We start from the raw sequence: 22,437 nt of genomic DNA on the forward strand, positions 1-22,437 counted from the left end.
AAAAGGTCACTGTCCAGCTCTCAGATGTGCAACATGTATTTAAAGCTCAAAGGATCTGTAGCTTTGGTCTTTGAATAAAGACAGGAAGGGTTGGAAATTTTCAATTTAGAGCCAAACTTTCAAATCCTGCTTACATGAAGTCAGCATAGATTTAAGCAGGGGAGGAGAAGCAAGAACAACTGCCCTGTACCTGCTCCAACTCCTAAACAAAAGATCGCCATATCCGGTTGTTCTTATTTGATAGGTAGGGACAGGTTTTCTAAATATCTGAAGTGCTGAAGTTTTCAGAATTTTGTACTCTTCTCTGGTACTTCTCACTCCGCCCTTTTTTTCCTCCAAATTCCCTATGAGGCAGAACCTGCCCTTCCTGACCGTTCGCTCCGCACCCACTTGCCATTCTGCAGTCACAGATTTCAGGGCAGGGTTTCGTGCTGGCTTTGCAGATGGGATTCCAGCTCTAGCTGCCACCACAGACACCTCCGCTGGGAGTTTAGAGTTTTGTTTCTCCTTGTAGGATTTCTGCTTGCTTCCAGGTTTTGTTTTCCCCTATTCAGATCAGTGTGGTGGAGTTTGCTGATAACTGATAAAACTGTCACTCTAACTCTGGCATGTATTTCAAGGCAAAAAAGTTCACCTACCAGAAATAGGTACAGGAAAAAAAAAAAAAAAAAAAAAAGCCATAAACAGAAGCTAGATAGATCAGAATAACCTTTGCACATCAGCCTGTCTTTACAAGTAGGGATGTTACCGGCCTTAGCATAACATCTCCATTCCTCTTGCCTATTGACAGTCCCCGCACACAACCAACATAAGTGGACAGGAGATTTGGAAATTCTGCTTAAAATACTAAATATCCATAGCTGTAAGCAAAGTTTCTATGGGTGCTCAGAACACCTGAAAAAGCTGCATCCCAAAGATGGGGTCTTAAGGAATTTACAGCAAGTACATCAGGGATTTCATCCCCAACAGAGGTGTGAGAGAGAGTTATGATGAGTTACAGTAGCTAAAATCTAGCTCAGTAGATTATGTCTGCAAGAATATATGTGAATAAAGGAGAATGAGGCTCCCAAGGAAAAGGTGCCCTGGCATTTATCAGTTTTTCTTTCAGAAATGTTTCCCTCATCCTCTTCACTGATTTTCGCTAACATTTATGACTTTCTCAAAAGCTTATATGCCTCTCTCTTTCCATGAACATTTCTGAAGGCAGCTATGAAGTCCATCATTCTGCAGAGCATCTCAAGACTGTATATTTGTCGGGTTGAATTAGTTGCCTCTCCACAGTGACACAGAATCTGCCTGACAGCTCCTTTTGCTGACTCAGAGATAGGCTCATTCTTTCACCTTTTGGTTCAAACACCCTCCAGGTACAAAAGTTCAGAGCATGCTGAAAAAGAAATGGCGTTCATAGCTGTGAAACACCACGCGACTTGGAACTTGCTTTCTGTATCACGAAAAGGCAGACAACAGCCAAACGCTTTTCCCTTCTTCTCAGCAACAACTGGAATCTAACAAGGCATAAATTCATAGCAGCTAGAAACCAATACAGGCCTTCTTACTTAGATTGGAGTGAATCAGGAGTAAATTTATTCCCTCACATTCTAGTTTTCTGCAGCAAAATAGTAACATGTAAAAGAGAAATGACAATGGATCACCAAAGGAAATTGCAAGAGGCACGATAATGTGTGGTTTTCTCAATGGGTTGTCTTAATTTCTTGCAGTAAATCTGTTAGAGAACCACAGGTGTTGTGGAATGATGCTGATTATTCTGCAGCCCAGAGCCACGTGGAATATACAGGCTAGGCTTCAACTCATGCCACATAGTATTGGTCTTTTTTGGTCAGATGCTGGTTTTCCAAATATATCATTCAGCACTTCATTCTTAAACATCAATACATAAAACCCATTAAGGAGACCATGTGAGCAGAAAAACGTCTTTTCCACTGACCATGAAAAATACCCACTACTTTAGCAGGAAGCAAAAAGCCAAGGATATTGCCTCTTCTTTTCCCTTTAAATCAAGGGGATTTTGGTTGTTTTCCCCCTTCTCTCTCATTCTTTCTTACTCTCTGTAAGGGCAAATGCCTGCTCATTATCTTTCCCCCCCATTTCAAGGGAAGGGAAGTGGCTTTTGTGCTGTGTGGTTTACTGGGGAGGGGAGGGAATTGGCTTTTGTTTTTTTCTCTGCAGAATGTAAATCCGTCTTGGCTAGTCAACTGAGATCAATTTCTTCCTTGGAGCCTGAACATGTTACATCCATGAGGCATGCAATGGCTGTCAGTAGGAATAAATTCTCCAGTCCATAACTCCAACAAGGAGAAATGCATGTGAGAGAGAAAGATGTGTGTAGAAACTCCCTGTACTTGGCTCCGCAGCTCCCTCAGCCCAACCAGCACAGTTATAGTTATCCCAGCTTCAGGATTCCAGTAAGCAATGGCCTGATAGCAATGGATAATGCAGAGCATAAACAAAGTAGCCTTGTTTACTACATGCAGAAAAGTTTTAGAGACCTGCTGGATGAAACCGAGAACTAGGTATAAAGGTTTCATTTCACACAAATGAAGTTTGCCATTTCAATAAGACGTTAACACTCAGTCTTTCCAACAGTCGTGCTGCTTTCAGATACTCTGTAGCAGATGCCCAGGGATGAAGGAAGAGACATCTGAGGCTTTCTGAAGTGTTTTAACTCATGCTTGCACTGAAAAAATACCCGGTCTGTACTAAATAACCATTTGACTTCAAACTGCTTGTAGTTAGTCATTATATGCTCTCTTGGTCAAGATGCTAAAATCAGTAAACAACGCCCTTAGTGACACAAACAGTAGATTTGTCAACACAACCCTGAGATCTGCATCAAAACAACAGGAACACAGTCCTTGCCCCTGTCTCCAAGGCAGAGATGTCACCCACACGCAAGAGGAAGGAGCACAGGGCAGCGCTGGCTGGATCACTCTGCACGACCAGAAAACAGAGGAGTTCGAGGTGAGCCAGAGAACGTTATGTGGCAATGTTTATGACAGACTACTTGCTTGCAACCCACTGTCTCAAACAAATACTCACACTCCACACTTGTAGGAAAACAAGATAAATTCTTTAGCAGCATTATTTTGATGTGCGTGCCTAGCTAACGCTTTACAGAAAGCTTTGCAGTGGGTCTAGAGTTGACACAACGTGCTAGATACCAGCTGTCTGCAACAAGCTTTCATGACTTTTTATAAGGTTGAAATCATGATAGCTTAGTGGTTTAACACAAATTCTGGATGTGCTGATCAGCAAGAACAGCTTACATAATCTTCATTCAAAGCCTACTGAAATCCTTGAAAGCCTGTTATTTCCTTTCATCAGGCTTTGGAGCAAGACCATGAAACCAGACTATGGTACCCTTCTGACATCCAGCCGCACTGTACTAGAGGGGGTAGGACTAGCAGGGCCGCAAGGAGCGATTCATTACCACTGAAGGTGTGCAGATCTGGCCCATAATTAGTAAAGCTTCGTAAACAGTGCAATAGCGGTTCTCTAAGTACTAGTCTGCATGTTCGAATTAACATTAAATTAAATAAATAATTAAAAATAAACAAACTGAATTAAGTTCTTTGCCCTTGCCCTTTCCCCTTTTGTTCTTCAGTCCCTGTAAGTGATTATTGTGATCGGATTTACATTTGCAAACATTTCCAGAAAGCCACTTTAAGTCTCAAGTAAAAATACTTAAGACAAAAAGAAACAAACAAACAAACAAACAACAAAAAAAACCCACCAGCCATATCTATGAGTGTATTCATGCACAGCTGAAAAGGAAGTCAGAAACAACTTCGTATGTTTCATGGAATCATAGAAAAGTTAGGTTGGGAGGGACCTCAGGGGACTATCTAGTCCAACTGCCTTCTCAGAGAAGGGCTAACTTCAAAGTTTGATCAGATTTGTCCAATTACAATTTATTAAAATGTACTGAAATAGAAACAGCAAGCTTCCAGTGAAGAGGAACAGCTACCAAAGTGATCAAAACAGAGAACATTCTGGCCATTCAAATAACTTCCTCTATTCAGTTCTTGTGGCTGCTTTCTCCAGCTACCTCTCCCATATAGTCTCCTTATACATTTGCCCTTCTTTCAAGACTGTGCCTGATCTCTTTTTTACTGTGATCTTGTGTTATTAACCAACATGCTTCATAAAATGTAACAACAGAACATTGCTTTCAGGCTAGCCAGAGAGCTGAAACACCAAAGGATGTGGTGGATACTGGTCACTGTAAACAAAATACTATGTTTTTGCAATTTATGTCTTGGTTAGTACAATACTCAAGGCACACTTGCTTGAGCAGAGCTACCCAAATGCAATGTTAAGTGCCTAAAGACACAACAGCACTGTTTCTGTGTTTATTAAAGCTACAAGTTTTGAGCTAGCCTAAGGAAAACGAGGATAAATTGATATCTTTATGTTAAAGCTGAAAGCCAAGCTAGAATCTTAGAATTCATGTGGTGTGCTTTGAAAAATACTCCTAACCTTTCAGCTGCAAACCCTTACTGCATCATCCAGGCGCAGACTTCACCTACGGCTTGATTCTGTACAGCATGCTCAAAGAACACCGCTTACTCAATAGCCTTGTGGAGTAAGGGACAAGTAAGGAGTGCTTCTGTAGCTGTGGTAATAGGCAACAAATACATCTATATAAATTACTGTTAAAGTCACAAATAACGTGAGAAGTGAGATTCAAGCTTTAGATAAAGAAAAGTCCTGAAATGAAAAAAAGGAAGGCCTGGAAAGAAAGGAGTGACTTGAATGCATACTGTGAACTGTACATCAAAGGTACAAATATCCACTTTCGACACAAATCTATGATTTCAGTATGGGTAATTGTGATAATTTATTTTACTTCACTCTGCAATTCAATTGAACATGGTGATATCTTCACTTCCTGCTTTATAGTAGTATAGAATTGTTCTACATCCTTAATAAATAGCTTCCAAAGATAGGCTGTATTGTGAAGTTGGTTGAAATGATCCTTATGGACTTCCAGCGCGATGCAGTGTGAAATTAAGTTACCAAACATTTCTAAAATGTTTATGAATTCTCATATGAAAAAAGTTATCAATTACATTAACACTAAAGTACATTCTGAGTGTTATTAGATTAGCCTAATTTGCAGTAGTGCTCTGAATACCACACTCATTTCTCCAACCCAAACAAGGTCAGAATACCTTTGTGGGAGGCAATACTGCAATAAGAAACAGGCCCTGTGCACCAGCAACATTGGACTCTAACAGGCTAAATGGACAGAGAACTGATTTGGACAGAAAACTGAAGCAAGATTGCAAGGCTACTTCTTTAACTAGAAAATCTTTACTCTGTGTATAGTATTATTGCCTGAAAACCATCAACTCTGGTTACTCCCTGCTATTCCTATTAAGATCCGTCACACATCATGGTGGCTAGAGAGTAGTAGGAATAGCTATAGTTTTATGTATTAATATTAAAAGACCAGATGAACTATGTCCATTTGGATCTTATGCTGCCAGTAAAGTCATTACTTTCTGCATTGTTTTTCAGCAGCAATAAAACAAAAATTGAACAGGTGCTGGAAGTTGGTTGCATCCCTGTGGTGTACTCCATTATTTTATTAGTTATCCATATCAATTATTCATTCAGAGAACTGCTGATCCTGACCAGCTTAGATAAATAATTTCTTTGGGACAGAAAGATACTACTAAGGAAATCTAGCACATGTGGAAAAAGACAAAACACTGAAAAATCAATGTTAATCCTTTTTCCTTAAGGACCTTGGGAGCCAGTGTTCTCCGATTATGGCTTTACTTTATGGGAAGTCACCATCAAATCTATAAACAGGATTTCTCTGGCAACTCTAAAAACCTGCACTGAGTGGAACACTTCACGTGTCTTGTTTGCATACATACCTTAATAACTAGTCTTTGGTTGTCATAACCTTAAAAGGTCTTATTTTATCAAAACTGCTGCCCCTGTGAAAATGTCACCTTGTAGCACCCTTGTTGAGATAACAATTTGCTGGTACATTTACTCTTCTATTGTCATTTTGGCTGAGCTTAATAGTCAGAAGAAGCACAATTCCCAATAGGATCTGCTTTACACAGTTTAAATAGAAAAAAAAACAATACACCTGCATGATTGTTCTTGGGTCTATTGCCAAAAATACCCATTTTTAACTGCTTGCCTACTGGTACATTTTTCAGGAAAATTTTCTGTGCATCTATTTTGCCACTGACAACTGGCTGTAGATCAGGTAGCAGAATTTATCTTGTGATGTTAAATATTGTCAGTGCATCAAACACAGCCTAACTGCTGCAGAGCTGAAAATTCTAGCAAGATCCCACCAGTCTTTGCTGAGGTAGGACTAATGAAAGAAGATCTGATGGGAATGAAGGAAGAAAAAGAGAAAGCTATTTTGCAGAAAGAGCTGCAAAAGGATAAGATCATTTAGGGTTAGTCTGGGTTTATTGCTGCCATTTAAGAGAAATGCTTTCCACACCAGATTAGCATTACAACTCCCCATGCAATTATCAAACACTTATCTGTTAAAATTAAGGTTGGAAAGTTTTCCACCTCTTTTCTAAGTGGAGAAGCAGACAGCCAGGCAGTATTTAAACCATCTAAGGTGCAAAGCTAGACTCTATGGCTACATCTGCATTGCCACGTCAGCTCTGGGCTTGAGCTCAAGCTCAGCACAATTGTCCACCACGGCTGTATCTTCTCTGAGTCCAGCTTTGCCCTGCTGGCACCAAGCGCCCCAGCCACAGCTCTCCAAGCACTGCCCTCAGAGGCAGCATCACTGCCGAGTCTCCTTGCGCAGCCTTTCCCTGGAGCCGCCGTGCCCGAGTCCTGCAGAGACGAGCAGCTGCAGCATCTCGAGCCCTGATCCCAATATTTCAAACTGCTGCACCGTTCGCTCCCTTTCCTCAACGGCACCCTTTGGCGAGCACATTTCACTGCCTGCCACTAAAAGTGTATTCCCTAAACGTACCCCCCTCCCCATAAACACTCCACCTGGTGAAACCCAAAAGTGCACTGGTTCATGGAGTAAGGTGTACAACTGCATAAGACTCGCTTGTTTTTACTGAAATTTTCCTTAAATAGTCTAGTGCACTGCGGTGGGTGACAGAAACCAGCTCTGTGTTCATTTTGTTTGGCTGTGGGAACTGGTCTGACAAAGAGAGACTCATTTAAATACTAGTCCTAGGATCACGTCTTTTTGAACCTTATCAGACACATTAAGACCTGTTTGTTTCTAGAGACCGTGTCACAATCTTATACACAAAACTCCTAATTTCAGTCAATGTAAAATAATGCTTTCTCTATTCTGTTACTGATTTTGACACCATGGCCCTCAAACTGCCATCTGCCCCCAACCTCAGCTCCTCCTGTTCCCTCTGAATGCCTAATACATCTTCTCTGGGTTTCTTTTTGCTTTCCTGCATTCTACAACTCCCAAAGCACACAGGGCCTCTAACGTTGACAAACACTAGATTTGGGCTGAACTGTTTACACAGCAAAAAGCCCAAGTGCTTCCAGAGATATTGACCTGTTTCAGAGCTGTCTCTCTTAATGGAACAAGTAGCACGTCAGGATTGCAAACCCACAGCGTGTGCAGCCCTGTCGTGCCATCATCACAATTTCAGCTTTCACACAGTACAAGCCTAAGGGCAAAATCAAAAGTTTAGATTTCATTTGAACTTGGGAAATATTTCTGCATCTGGAGAATCAAGCTGAGACACACAATAACAAACAACTGCTACAGAGCAGCCTGACCTCCTTAGCAGCTCATTTTGCACTCCTAGAGTAATGCAGGATGGTTGGTGTCCTCCAGACAGTTTGAGCATGAATTTTCATTACCAATTTTGCAATCTGTACAGATTTTGTGGACATCTGACTTCATCACTAACTTCCTGCATTAGGCCTGCAAACTCATTTTGCCAGTTCAACCCAGTTCCCCTGTTTTACTGGGATCACTACTACTTGTTTTCCTTATTGAGGCTGGTATACAGCCTCTGGCTTGTGTTTTTAAGTATAATAAAATACCAGTGACGATTCTTTTTCCAGGATGTGAGAATACAGTAACTAGGAAAGTCAAGATGCCTTCAAGCAGCCTGTTATTAAACATATGTACATATACAGATTCCCCTGTACTAAAGGGACTGTTGGGAAGTGTTCATTAGGTTTCAGAATTATTAATGACACCGTCATTTTATATAGTAGCTATATGTCTACACGTGCAAACAACAGACACAGTCTTTCTTATAGTAAATAATAGGGGAAGAGTATGGCTTGAATCAACTATGTCTCATCTATCAAGAAGAAAGAATTGGCACTGTGTATATATCAGTATACATAGAAGTGTTTACCCAAGATGCACATGTTTAGGAATTAGTATCTATATAATACTTATAGCACCCACAGCTTGTTGGGACTCAGCACATGTGTGCACAAGCTCACATAGCACGAAAGCACGAGACATAATGCATATCAGTTTCCAGGAATGGTTGTAAACAGTTGTTTACTCAAAAACACATGGTTCTGATCCATGAGAGTCTACTTGAATAATAAATTCAAAAAGTAACTGAAAAGAACAGTAGATGTGCGTGGGGTTGAGGGCAGCGCTCATATATCCAACCCTTCTAGGCACCTTTATTCCAACTAATCTTCCTTTTCCAGCGGATCAGTAACCTCTAACAAAAGAGCTGTCCTTTTTAATCATGTTCTTCCCTTCCCAGTCCATTCTCTCTGCATACCCAATCACGTTCCATTTGTTGATCCCATCACAGAAGCCTCCAGGCTCAAGAAAAGTCTTTTTCAGCACGATTATATACATCTCTTCAACCTTTCCTGCCCCTTTCCTTTTTACTGCCATTCACCATTACAGACTTCCAGTGCATGGCAAATTGAACACGACAACGATGTTCTATATATGTTTTAGATATATATGCATATATATATATACACACATATAAAAATCAGCAGAATATGTCTATAGATGTATTATGTTTTAAAATGGCAATGACTAATTCCATTGTTTACACACTTTTTCCTGTAATGGATTTACTTTGCTTACTTTGTTCTGGATGATCAGAACAGATGACTAACACAGATCACAGAAGCCTACAAATATTTGGTATGGCATATTATTTTCTTCAAAAGCCAGGAATCAGCTAACCTGCAAAGCATTTTGTCTGCAAATCATTTGATGCTTAACTGTGCTTTGTGATTGTTCAGTTTGAATGTTTAGGCAGGTAGACCTTCATATAGCAAAATCTACTAGCAAAAAAAAAAAAAAAAGAAACAAAAAACAAACAAAAAAAAACAAAAAAAAACAAAAAACATCACACACACACACCCCACAAACACACACACACACACCTTTCTTCTTCTTTCTTTTCTCCCCTTTTTTTCTTATTTTCATCTTCAGCTCAGGACATACTTTACCCACCTTGTTTTCTTTTTGATACAAGCTTTGGCTCTGCTAAAGTCAATGAGAATTTTTCCACTGATGACAGAAGAGCCATTTTTACTCTAAATTTTAGACCGAAACCAAGTAAACACCTTTTGATGAATATAAAATATGCAACAAGTACATTGTAAGATTGAATTCTAATTTTGATAAGAAAGGTAGTGACCTCCATGTGATCATATACATCTAAGCCGATGTTACTGTTGTTTTATAAGTACTGCCCGTATATTCTGAAAGTGGTGATTGGGAGGTTATTTATTTCACACCTTCGGAAACAGAGCAGATCAGTAACAATAATCAAATATAATAACCACTTAAAATATAATATTAATATATAATAATCAGTTTAGATAATAAGTAGTAACTACAAGGTACATAAAATGTCAGCCGTAAGATGAGAACCACACACAAGAGGCATCCAAAATCCAGGTATTATTCTGGCATGGCATCATCCCCACATCCTTTGTAACCTTGAAATAGCTCTTTAAGTTTCTTGAGGACTGAAAAATCTATCTTCCATTTGCCATATTTAGAAAAGAAATTCAAAAGGCCTTGGGAAGCACACTACCAAGTGTTGCTCCTTTCTCTGCTAAGTCAAACTGACATGGGAGACAAGGTCTGTAATTAGCAGAATGACCTATTGCATTGAGACTGAGGATCGCCAGCACAAAGTAGCTCAGGGCCACAGTCGTTCGAGATCTGTGCCCTTCACGCCCTCCTTTTCCTTGAGAGATGTTGCCTGCAGACAGTGCCTCTCACATCAAATAATGCAGAATGAGTACATTCAGCGAAGCCCTGGAAGTATCATACAGAATGATGTGTTTTTGTCTGTATGTATGTAGTGGTTATTTTTGTTCTTCGTCTTAGCTGCAAGAATATTGGAGAGTGAAAAGCTCTTGAGAGACACATGAATCAAGAAAGAAGCTGTCCATCAAATCAGCATACTCTGCATTTACATTTTTGCACTGTTAGGATAACAGGAATTGGTGGTAGCGTTCTGGTCTTCCATCGGTGACTTTCCTAGTTAATGCCTATCAGCTTACATGACATCTTTCTGTTACTGACAAACTATGTGGTGTTTCCTTGCTGACTTTATGAAATACTTGTTCAGAAATCAGAGCCTTTCACCTAGTGTTTATTCTTCAGCAGAGAGAACATGAAAGGCACCCGGAGAATTCCCTATCATATAATGCACACCAAGTGATCTTGATGAACTCAGCTTGGAGAATCTCCATCCAGAGCTGGTGGATAGAAATTTGTGCCTTAAAAAGCACACTAATAAGATTTGTTATTTTGATCTCCTCCTTTGTAGTACCCAAGGGCTTAGACGAATGAATTTCCTGAAAATTCCTACAGGTCTTGCAGATCAGGAAGAGAGTGTACTGACAAGGCACATGCACTCACAGTATCAAAGAAAAAGAAATCCCTCCTCATATAAAAACACGCTGTTCCTGACCAGTTTACACCAGAAATTTGCTCTCTAATGTCTGGAATTGTCAATCTGCTACTTATTACTACCTCACTAAAGTATGTATACATTATGTAAAATACAACCTCCAAACACTCAGTATCATCAAACAATCTGATTCAGCTGATGCCTGAAAATATCTGTTGGCCACAAACTTATTTAGTATTAAGTCTCCAGGAAATGACCAGTGTAGGAGAAGAGAAAGGAAAAATGCAAATTATCTCTTGTCAGGCTTCCCAGTTCAGCTTGGTGCTCCAAAATCCCTTCCATTTCTTTTTGCAGTGAGAATACCTTGTTATCCTCCTGGCCCATTTCTATTTGTGAGCAAGCACTCTTCCACAGTGACAGATGGAAAACACTGGCAGTGAAGACAACATGTATGTGCATTAATTATGTCAAGGGCAGGATTCCCAGATGAGAGTGTTAAAGCATCTATCTACATGAAGTTTACTAGCCCACAGCTAAAAAGATTTACCGTCACGAATCCTATTCTGCACTAGATTAACTCTTCTTCTTCTATACTATGATCTTTTTAACCAAGCTGTGCGAAGTTTTTGACAGAGTGACTATTAGCACAGCATCTTTATATGCTCCTTTAGTTAATGATTTCTACATTCCTCATCCTTAATTTTTTGATTTCTGGACCTCCATTACATTTTCTGAGCCATTGGTTGAAATAGCCAGGGAATAATCAGAGTGAGGACACAAACCTAGCAACAGAGCAGACATGTTCCACCTGGGTCTAGCTGGAAAGCTCAAAAACACAACAAGAGTTTATAATCTTAAAATCAAGGAGAAAGAAACAGAAAGATGAGAGAGAATGAAATAAAATAAAAACATGACTGTAAATGAAGCCAGATAAGACTAGCTCAAAGTCAGAATTCAAAGGTGTAGTCAGCTAACAAGCAGCCAAAACCTCAGCTGGCCACTCACCCAGGATGTTCTGACGCAGAGGCTTTGGGACTCAGATTTCTGCAAAAGATTAATATAACCCTACATGAGTGTAAAGAAAAAGGCAGGAGAGTAATTCTGCACAGTTCACAGAAAATACGGTTTCATCTCATGCACAGAAACAACAGGAAAAATATCTTCATTCTATCAGAACAACAGTCATCAGAAGGCTACATTTCTTCATTATTTTAGCTAGTTTGGGCTGAAGGAAACTCTGTGCTGGATTCAGGCTCTAAGTTGTGGGAGAATCAGTTTTAAGTAGCTGGTTTTGGTCCACACGTAAAACCACAACGGCTTTGAATAGAACCTTAAGTCATACATAAGATGAGGTTCAAGTAGTACTTAAACTTCACTTTAAGCACTAACACTTCACTCATCCTGCATACTGACTTCTGTACAAGCAGAATTAAAATACTCACTGAGGTTTTAGTTTCCAGCAAGTTCAACAGGAACACAACTATAACCAATGCTGAGCGCCTCTGTATGCTACAAAGGGCTTGCGTGCTGAAGACTTTGCCCGTTTTCTCTAACCATTCATTAGTCTAACAAAAGATATTGCCTCTACCTACAAATCTTGTCTTATCCTATACTCATCACTTAGCTCTGACCATAGAAAGATTTATGTGCACACTTAGCTATAAATGTGTGAATAGTCCCATTAGCATTAATAATTATTATAGCTGTACCATCATTTCTGAGTCGACATCAGAGGCAAATCAGAGATTCTGATTTCCCTCTTAGTATAGTGAATAAGTTCACACATTTCTCTCTCTTCCTTGTGGTCTATGATATATATAATACACTGCTCCCAGTTAGGCAAGCAGGAGGGCTATCATTATAAAAGCGAGTAGTAAACAGCAGAGAAAGCTCTAAATCTACATATATTGGAGAAAAGTTTCACCTTCTGCTCGAGAAGAAGATGATATGTAGCCAGCAGATGATGAACAACTCTGTCTGGTTCTGTGTCACGACTCAACTGTGGCACGGAGTGGCAAAACCACAGCCAGCTCTGCAGTGGTAGGAATAGCGTATTTGGACGACATTCCAGCTCACAAAACGTTGTTCCACGCTGCAAGCAGGGCTGGCCACAGCCATTTCATTGTCTGCAGATTTACTGTGAAATCTTTATTTCTTGCACCTGCCACAGCAATAACTGCTCCTTATTGCTTCTTTCCAACAGTAAACATCCCTCATTTTTGCTGGCTTTGAGAGGACCCATCCCTCTCTAGCAAAGCTCTATGTTAGGGTTGTGAGTCAGACAGAACAATGAGGACTGGTGGGTGTAGAAGAGCAACAACGTGAAGCAAGAACACCAGAGCAGCAGCAGAAACCTATTTCATCCAAGTTAATATCAGGAAGATTAAAAGATGTGAAGTGAGAGAGGACTCTCTTCCAGTCCCTAGGTCTTGATGATTTAATTAGTGAAAACTTGTGAATAAAAGAAATCTGAGCTTGCATGGACAATTCCATGAGCAGAGAAATGCCTCTGCACAGCTCCTTTGACCGTGCACCACGCAGCTCGTAACTAGTAGTTGCGGAAATGGCTGGAAGCCCAGTATGCTCCTCAATCTGCTTGTCTCCTGTCCAAACAGAGAGCCTCACAGTGAGCCTGAAAGTCACACACACAACTGTCTAAAGCCACAACACTAGAACAGTGCCAGTGGTATGCTGAACTGGGAGCACAGTAGTTACGTGGGGCCTGCATATTTCAAAGACCAGGCATGCTTAAAAAGCTGGGTAAGATGACAGACTATGTATCTGATACAAGGGTGGTCACAGGGCATCTCTGAAAGCACAGGCTGGACATTTGCTAAAATATCTTTAGAATGTCCAAGGATTTCTTGCATGGGTTTCTTCACAGGATTGAGACAGTCTTGTTTTGCTCGGAATTCCTCTAGTAATACATGCCGCCTACTACAGTCACAGGAGCAGATACATTCTGGAGAGATGGCCAAGGTGCCCTGTCTATCTGAGAACAACAGGCCACAACCTACCTACAGGGAAACAAAGATCAGTGGGTGATTTCCTGAAATTAAGGGTATGTGAGAGACACATAGCCTCCCTGATAAATGTACATATCTCTCACTAATAAAAGGTTATTGTAAAATGTCAAATAAAAATGTATTTGTGTTTAACAATTAAATGTAATTGGCAAGTGCTAATGGCTCTGTGATCACAAAACCGGGAGAAAAAGCAAAGAGGGAGAAACTAGTTTGAAGGGATTTTATCTAATTTCATTTTAATTAGATCCTTTTTCTAACTGAGTTTCTAATTTTTCAATTAGCAATTAGCAGCTGCAACTCATTCTGAGCATCACGAGGTGCCAGAGACACTAATTACACCACAGGAGTAGGAGGCTGAAAATGAGAAATAAAATTATCCATGAATGTTATTAGAAGAAAGGAATGATTACATTCTGCAATAATATACTGATGTGAGCCTAATTAGATTGAAGGATTCAGGGGAAAATAGGAGATTTAAAATTTGATTGTATTTAGAAGCCTACAGGTCACTTTTTTGTCATTAATATGGTTTAGGTATATTGCTCGGAAAACAGGCAGTTTGGAATTGATGTACCTGTGTCAAGTCACTCAGCAAAGGTCCGAATAATAAAGAGAGATGGTCTGGCTCCAGCAAGAAGGAACAGATCTCTCTGCAGATCTTCTCCAGATCTATATGAACATAATGGAACTCCCTATTATCTCTCCGTGCCTTCACTCCCCCGGGACCTGTAAACTAGCAAGCGTAAGACAGATCCCTTATTTTGGAAATATTTTGAGATCCACAGCTGAAAGCAAATCCAAAGATAGACTGTTTTTATATTTTATAAGGCTGTAGATGTGAAGACATTGGTGGAGCTCAGTGTAGCCTGCATTGCCAGCTAGGTGTTTATCCAGGCTCCCAGACAGCTTTGGCTATCCTGCTGAAACCACACTTCTACTTTTAGTTTACATCTACTGTAACAACAACATCGATGTAACTTGTCTTCAAACCTTTGAATGACACCAGGGACATTCCACAGAGTATTTTCAGTTCAGTGAATAGCTTGGTTTAGAGCAGAGCCAGGGCCAGTCTGAATGGCAGTAGCTGAATGTCAATAAATAAACTTCTCCCATTCATTCCAGGTGAGCCTCTGAAGCCACCGTTGGGCACCTGGAACAAGAAACATTTCCTCTGTTGCATTCTTGGCTGCGGAGACAGCAAGAGCCGAGTAGCCCAGAAACACAGATTATAGGATGGGGGATGGAGAAGAGGGACCAGGCCCTCTTAATGCTTCTGCTGTAGTTAAAGTGGGTCCCTCCTTGCCTGCTATCAAACATCTGCACAGGCCCTGAACTTTGCCTAAGGAAAAGCAGAAACTACAGACTTTAAGGAAAAAGCTAATCATACCAACAGCAAAAGGACACCATAGGGGACCAAGCAAAAACCTATAAAGCACCACTTGATAGTAAAAAGGGAATGCTGCACTGAGTCCATTTATTTCCACTTTTAAAATATACCAATTTTTCTTTGTGAATCAATAATCTCTTCCACTTGATTTAGTGATGGGAGTGACCTCTTGCCTACTCCAGTGTGCACAACCTGCATTTTGGTATCACTTCAAGGGACCCCCAGTAATAAATGATTACATCCAAATGTGGTTCTCAATAAAATTTATGAGTTCCCATTCATCCCACCCCTCTATTTGTCTTTATATATCTCACAGCATTTGCCACTAATTATATTCCTCTTTATAATCTGTGCTCCCCAGTTAAGGGATGTAATTGATAGCGCCTGAAAAAATCATTAATTCCAAAATGGACCACAAGTGTTTTGTCATGCTGTTTTCCCCCACCCCATTACTGCTTTTCTTCCCAGCATCTCCAGTTCTATTACTAAGACACTTCACAGCTCACAGAAGATCCAATAATGGTGCTATAAGGAAAGAGGAAAAAAAGAGCAGTGAATTAAACCCAAGTTCTCTCTGATTAGCTACTAGTAAACTATAGGATAAACTATATAAAGCTACAGGATACACACTTTGAAGAGGCATGCGATACGAAGAATCAGCCCAAGATGCTGCAGACAAACCCTTTGTCTTTTGTTTTAGCCTCACTGCTAACTCACTGTGACGACTCCCCGCCAGGGTGAAAGATTAGCGCAGAATGACGACAGAGGATGGCAGGGGGAGGGGGAAAAAAATCCCTTCATTTAGAATTCAGCTGTTGTGGCATATGGTCCTCTCGAGCTGGAAATTGTCTTTGCAAGCAGCTCTGCACTGTTGCTGTGTGACACGAGTTTGGTGATTTAGGGGCACAGGGGTGCAGCCATTAATAAATAAAACAGGCATTTACTGCAGAGGAAAAGAGAGAGAGGCAACAAAGGTAAATAAGGAAGTCTGAAGTAGTCAGGACTTTCAGTTCTGCTGAAAATTTGGAGCTAGTCAGTCTGAAAGTGAAAATGAGAATTTGGTAAGACACCTGCCTGTCTGCATTAATATGATGATCTGCAGAGTATTTTTCCATGCTTCCTGACCCTACCAGTTTTCTCACTGAACAGTGTTGTGTGCTATATAGTCCCTACTCCAAGATCTTCAATTCTCAAGTTATTTTCCCACTTCAAAAAAATAAATAAATAAAATCTATCTCGTTGCTTCCTCTTTGTATCTCTCACTCTTGTTGCCACTGGACAGTTCTATCACAGAGCTGTGAGGCACTAAGAGCGCTGAGGACAGTTCACTGCAGAGGAAGTAGAGCAACGACCAACTCTCTTTCCTGTACTGCTAAACAGAAGTGTCTGCAGAATCTTACTTTCCTTCCGAAGTGAAGTTTGCCTCACAACAGTGAGACAGTTTCAAAAGTCACAGTGAGTTTAACAGTTTTGCCAGTCAAAATGATTTCCATAACAACACACTCCGTAAAAGCCACAAGCAAACCAACCTCCTAACCAATCCCCTGTGCCTTTAACTGGATTTCCTCCTCTCCAGGGAACAGTACAAGGAACTGTACAAGCTCTAGCACTGGCTGTAGGAGTCCAGATGCTTCATAAGCTCTGTTCAGATCTAGACAAGAAAACCTCTTCCCTTGAAAGATGTTTCTTCTTTTCCCCCCATGCCGAGCTGACATTATCTGAAGGCCTCTCAACCTCTGTGAAGTTGTTTCAAGAGGAAAAGGAAAAGTTTACGAGGAATTTCTCTCTCCTCTGGCTTCATCTTCTTCCATCATCCTGCACACTCCCACATAACCCCAGGACGCTGCAATATAGCCAGGAATAGCTTTCACTCTCTATCCTCCTGTCCAGAAGTAATCTGGATTCCGTCTAGCGGGTGCTGCTCTGTAAGGACCGGCCAGGACAAACGCTAGATGACTTAGCCCCGACCAGATTGGCTCTCTTCAGTCAAGCTTCTGGTACTAAGCAGATTGGATTCTCCAACAATAACGCCTATTTCTGGATGTGTTGTACAGATAGAAGATTGAAATCAGTGGAACTAATCCTGAATTCTCACTCAGAAAGAGTATAGAGGATAGGAAGCCAGTCCCGAAACGAGATTGCAGCTTGCCCTCACTTAGCATTCCAGATGACCATTTACACTAAAAGGCCCCTTTGCAACTCTGGGAGTATCTTGCGATCTGCAAGTGGCTGGTAACATACTTCAAGGAATCTTTACTCTGCAAGTATGTCAATAAAAACTTGGGAGTTAATATTTATTCATGAGAACGTCACAAGACTTAGCTCCTACAAAATCACTCCAGAAAGATTTTTGTAAGAAAATCATCACTTCAGATACAATTCAAATGGCCTCCAAATCTCCAGAAGGCTGTACTTGCCACAGAAATGAGACATGTCAATAAGCAGATGCTTGCCCAGTGTAACACTTGGCAAAAAAACCCCACTATTTCAGAAATACCCTTCAAAACTCAGTATTGCTGTGAATTCAGTTAGTCAAAAACACCACTAGGCTCTCATTGATTAAACATTCCAGAAGGGTAGATTTCCTCCCTTACAGTCTACATTTACAAAAATGGTAGAAGGTTGGCAGTTTTTCATTTATCTCCCCAGCTAGTCTCCATCCACAGACCCTGGACATATATCTGTTTTCTTTACTGCAAAGCTTGTGAGGAATCATGCATTTTAGACAAATATTTCTACCATCGCATTTGACACTGAACAAGCAGGAAAAATATGGCCCATCACAAGAAATATCAGTATAATGTTCCAATTTTCCACCATTTGACAGCAATCAAGTAGAGACTAATGGCTTTCCTCTGTGACTAAATCATTTAGAGACCAAGGTATTCTGTCTCCTTCTCATTAGGAAAAAAAAATATTCCAATAATCTCATTATCCCAATGTGAATAACAGCGAAAATACACCAAGACTAATGGTTCCTTCAGCACTCTCATTCAGCGAGATCAGTCGGGCAGTGTTTTATGGATTCTGCTTAAGTAATGGGGTCTGCCTTGTGACACAATGCACCCAGCTCACTTCTCCTCCCCTCTCAGCTACAACCTCACTGCTGCTGCTTTGTTTCAAGTGAGGCTTACACTCAACTCTGCACACTGAAGACTTTTATGTACTATTTTTAACTAACTTCAATAGAAAAAGAATGTGTCATGGAATGTTAAACTTTATGGAAATTCTCCTAGAGAATAACATAATTTCACAGTGCATTACTCTACGATGACCTGGTACTTGAACAATTAATTTTTAAGGTGTAGCCTTTTTTTTCTCCTGTGCTGTATTTAGCTTTCTCCTAAACCATCAACAATATCAGGATTTCTTCTTTCCCTTTATGAGCTGAGATGGCAGTTTAAGCCTCACAGCATGTGCTGCATTTTTACAATTTATCATGCAAAATATTCTGCCTAAAAACATAGTGGAGAAGGCAAACCAAAATGCTTCAGAATTTACCCTAATTATTTCTGGCTCATGAGTATATTTCCATTTCTTGGCCTACCTCATTTTTTGCTGAAAGTCTTCCAGAATTTCCCAGAATGCACTGAAGGTAACACACTGTGAACACTTACTAGCAGATCTAGCAAATGCTATCTGAAATAGTCCCACTGAAGCTGGTGGACCACCTTAGGCTAATGAGCGCTACGTCAGTTAACAGGTGTCTGCAGTTTGACTCTGAGGGCCAAATCCTCAGTTAAGGTAAATTAGTGCCATACCATTAAAAAGAATCAACTGAGCTGTGCCAGTTTGCATCAGCTAGAGCTGTCTCTCACCACCTGTAAGTTTCTAATGCTGAGGTCTTCGGTCAAGAGTTCTTTTCTCTGTTGTGCCACATTCATACAGGACAATTCTGATGGGCTAAGTGGATACACACTACTGGCAGAGGTGCAAACAGAATTAGGCCCTTTTTCATTAGTGGATCACAAACATCTCCAGACAAACGATACATGATGATCATCAAAGAAATATGACTGAGGAAAATGGCCATGCTAATCAGAGGTAATAATGGCCTATCTGCCTAACTGAGAGTAGCACCTGGAGCAGGAATTGCTTCGTACACCCTGATGGGAAACATCCTCTTCTGAAGGCATCTACTGTTTGTGTACTGTAACGCTATCTATTTAATCTTGCATTGGTGCCCTCACACAGAATACTTTTTGCTTTAAAATCTATTCCCTCACTATCCACCTACTAATTTTAGTGGGCAACTGCATCAAGCATTGTATTTGCAAGGATGCCATCTGTAGTGTGATGTGTGTAAACCTAACTTCCATCTGAGTAAACTGCCATTTCTGGCTTTTTTTGTTATCCAGTAATGTGTTGACTGTATAATTTGTGCATGTCTGCAATTTCTATGGAACCGTGCAAAACAAGGATCAGCAAGTCATTAGAGCATGTCTCTTCCAACCCATATGCTTTCATAGTGATATTAATCAGACAGGCTAAGAAATAACTCCTGTAATGTTAGACATTATTCTCTTCTGCTACACTAATCTGGTGGATTAACTCTGCCATCTTTATATTAAAGTTAGATATTTTGGCCTTTATTCCCTTCAGTCCGCCACTTGCCATCCTTTCTATGTAATGAATTAACTTTGGGATGCATTTCAAGGTTTTTGTAATCACTAATACGTATTCACAGACTGGAAGACACAAGGCTTACAGGACTAGATCCTAAAAGGTGTAAAACTGGGTTTACTGTCACTTCCCCTAGAACCATGGCAGTAAGTTGTTCCAGATTTTCCCCGTGCCAATCAAAGCAGAATCAGGAATAAAACCCTGTCTGTGAAGAATCTATGCTGCACCTGAAGGAGACAAGAGCTGGGGCTTACCAGAAAGAGAGAGGCCTTTTTTGGCCATTTAGGAACAGGACTGAAAAGGAAGCAGGCAGTTTGGGAGCATTCGAGAGCATCACTGTCACTGTAAACATACTGTTAGCAATAGTGACAGTCAAGCAGAGAAAATTAGAGTATCTGACACAGAACTGCCAAATTGCAGAAGGCGGAGGCCTAGACAGCTTCCTCCTTGTCACTGGCAGGTCACTGTCTGAGCTGCAAAATGATGTATTTTTTGTCAGTTGTTTACAGTAGGCATTCCATTGTGAAAATTAAGGAGATGGGTAATGTGTTAAATGGGGGCTTCAAAGGCATGCATATGCAAGCTCGGAAGCAGATTTGGATTTTCCGAGGCCACTTCCTACTATAAGTCCTTGTAAGTACTTCTTGTGCGGGCAAAAGTGTTGGTGTGCGCAGTCCTAAATAAAGAAAACTCCATGAAGTGCAAAAAAAGGAAAGGGTGGTAAATGTTCAATTATGGAAAAAAAGAGAGACAGAAGTCAGGAGAAAAAATATTCTTAAAGCATCTTCATGTTTAAAATGAAGACGTTCCCAGTCTGTCACCCACAGAATGTGTTAGTCTATGTAATTATTCTTAGGCTATTCTCTAGCACTATAGGCCAAAATACTCACATCAAACTGAAACGCATATAAAACCTGTCAGTCACAAGTAATTTTTCAGTCTCAGTGAGTCTTGATGGAAAATGCAATTTACAAAAAGGAATCAACGTTTTCATTTCAAGACATCAATAAACGACACTTTCCGAAGATGCTCCAGTACCTTCTAAGAGTTGTAGTTCACGATACCTTAACCTAGCATTTCCCCTGTCTACTGGGATTTTGGCTAGAATACAATTTCTTGACGTATTCATTCTCCTCTCTAAGGAGCAGCACATTATGAGTCACCTGACTGAGTTCACATTAAAGGGAGTTGTTCCTACCAAAAGAGACCTCGTGATGAGTTTTAATCTGAATTAAATAAAGGCTCAGCTTCATTTCTGGAGTGCTGAACCCCTCTTCCTCTCTTCATAGGTTACTTAGCACCTCTGAAAAACTGGACACTTGTACCTAAAAGACAGCAAAATGAATCCCTGCCCATTGATTCCCTTGGATGGATTAATATGCTTTGTTCTATTTAACTGGACGGGTATTTGGAATCAATACAGTCTTTCTGATGAAATCGTAACTGTCCCTGAAGAGCCATTACAATCTCCATAGAAATAAAGGTGACAGAGACAACAGCGTTATCCAGAGATCATGGACACAATAGACCTCACCATCTCCATTTGAGACCTTATGGTCAACTGTATCAATACACCCTCAGGGACCCTGATCTGCTGATGACTGACACTTCAGTCTTCTTCAGAGCCATTACTGGCTTCCATGACAACCAGTGCTTGGCTGGGGACCACTGGACCAGAGAGATGGAGCACTTTAGTGAAGCTGGTACTCACAACATCACTGGCTAAAGCCTTGCACAGAGAATCATAGCAGCACATCTGATTTTTGATTGGGGTTTATGTCCTTGTGTCCTGGCTGAATTCCAGCATGGCCAATTACATCATATCTATCCAGACGTCCCCTGTATTTTCAAATGAATACCTACTGCATAACCATTTCTGTCTCAAAGCTGTTTAATAATGTTGCTGTGCCCTGTTAAACAGATGGTATATTCTATTTCAAAGATGGCTGGTTTTCTCTTTGACAGTGATGTGCACAACTACAAACTTGTTTAGGATCTACTGGGGCAAAAGTGGCTATATTTCAAGCATTGTTGATTTCAAGAAAGTAATTTATTGCTGCATTTTGAGAGCTTAAATTTAGAGTTTAAAAGCATCTGAGTCCCATTCTTAAGCAAACTAATATAGGACAGACAGCTAATGCTGTCCTGAGTACGAGGCCTGCATAGGCACATAGAAGCCATCACCACAGCTGAAGTTAATGGGAGTCTTCATCAGCATTTTTAAAATGGTGATTAAAGGCTGAACTCACAATAATTACAGACCAGATATTTTATTTTGGATGGATAAAACTGATAACTCTTCCAGAAATTTGGTAGTATATTCTTTTACCCACAATCATTTTTCCAAATGATGAAATTCTATGGTCCATGTTATGCAAAAAGGAAGACCAGGTTATTATTTCTGTGAATCCATGGCATTTCTGGGAGCAGACCTAAAGAATCTGTTATCACAGTTTCTCTTTTAACATCACAAACTGCACTAATAATTATCTCAGTTCCAGCTTTTTAGTTGCCATATTTTCCATCATACTGGAAT

General features: G+C 40.4%; 1 long non-coding RNA gene across 19 annotated transcripts in view; it reads right to left on the bottom strand.

Annotated features, from left to right (window-relative positions):
• LOC112990275 (uncharacterized) overlaps window positions 1-22,437 on the bottom strand; it is a 262,631-nt gene that overhangs the window by 175,798 nt on the left and 64,396 nt on the right. Inside the window, exon 7 of one of the 19 annotated variants that reach the window (XR_010385339.1) lies at window positions 11,871-11,909. The exons of the other annotated variants lie outside the window; for them this stretch is intronic. This is a non-coding gene — a long non-coding RNA (uncharacterized LOC112990275). The remainder of the gene's footprint in view (window positions 1-11,870; window positions 11,910-22,437) is intronic. 19 annotated transcript variants of the gene reach the window in all.

Source organism: Dromaius novaehollandiae, chromosome 27 (genome assembly GCF_036370855.1).
Source record: "Dromaius novaehollandiae isolate bDroNov1 chromosome 27, bDroNov1.hap1, whole genome shotgun sequence".
Taxonomy (NCBI): domain Eukaryota; kingdom Metazoa; phylum Chordata; class Aves; order Casuariiformes; family Dromaiidae; genus Dromaius; species Dromaius novaehollandiae.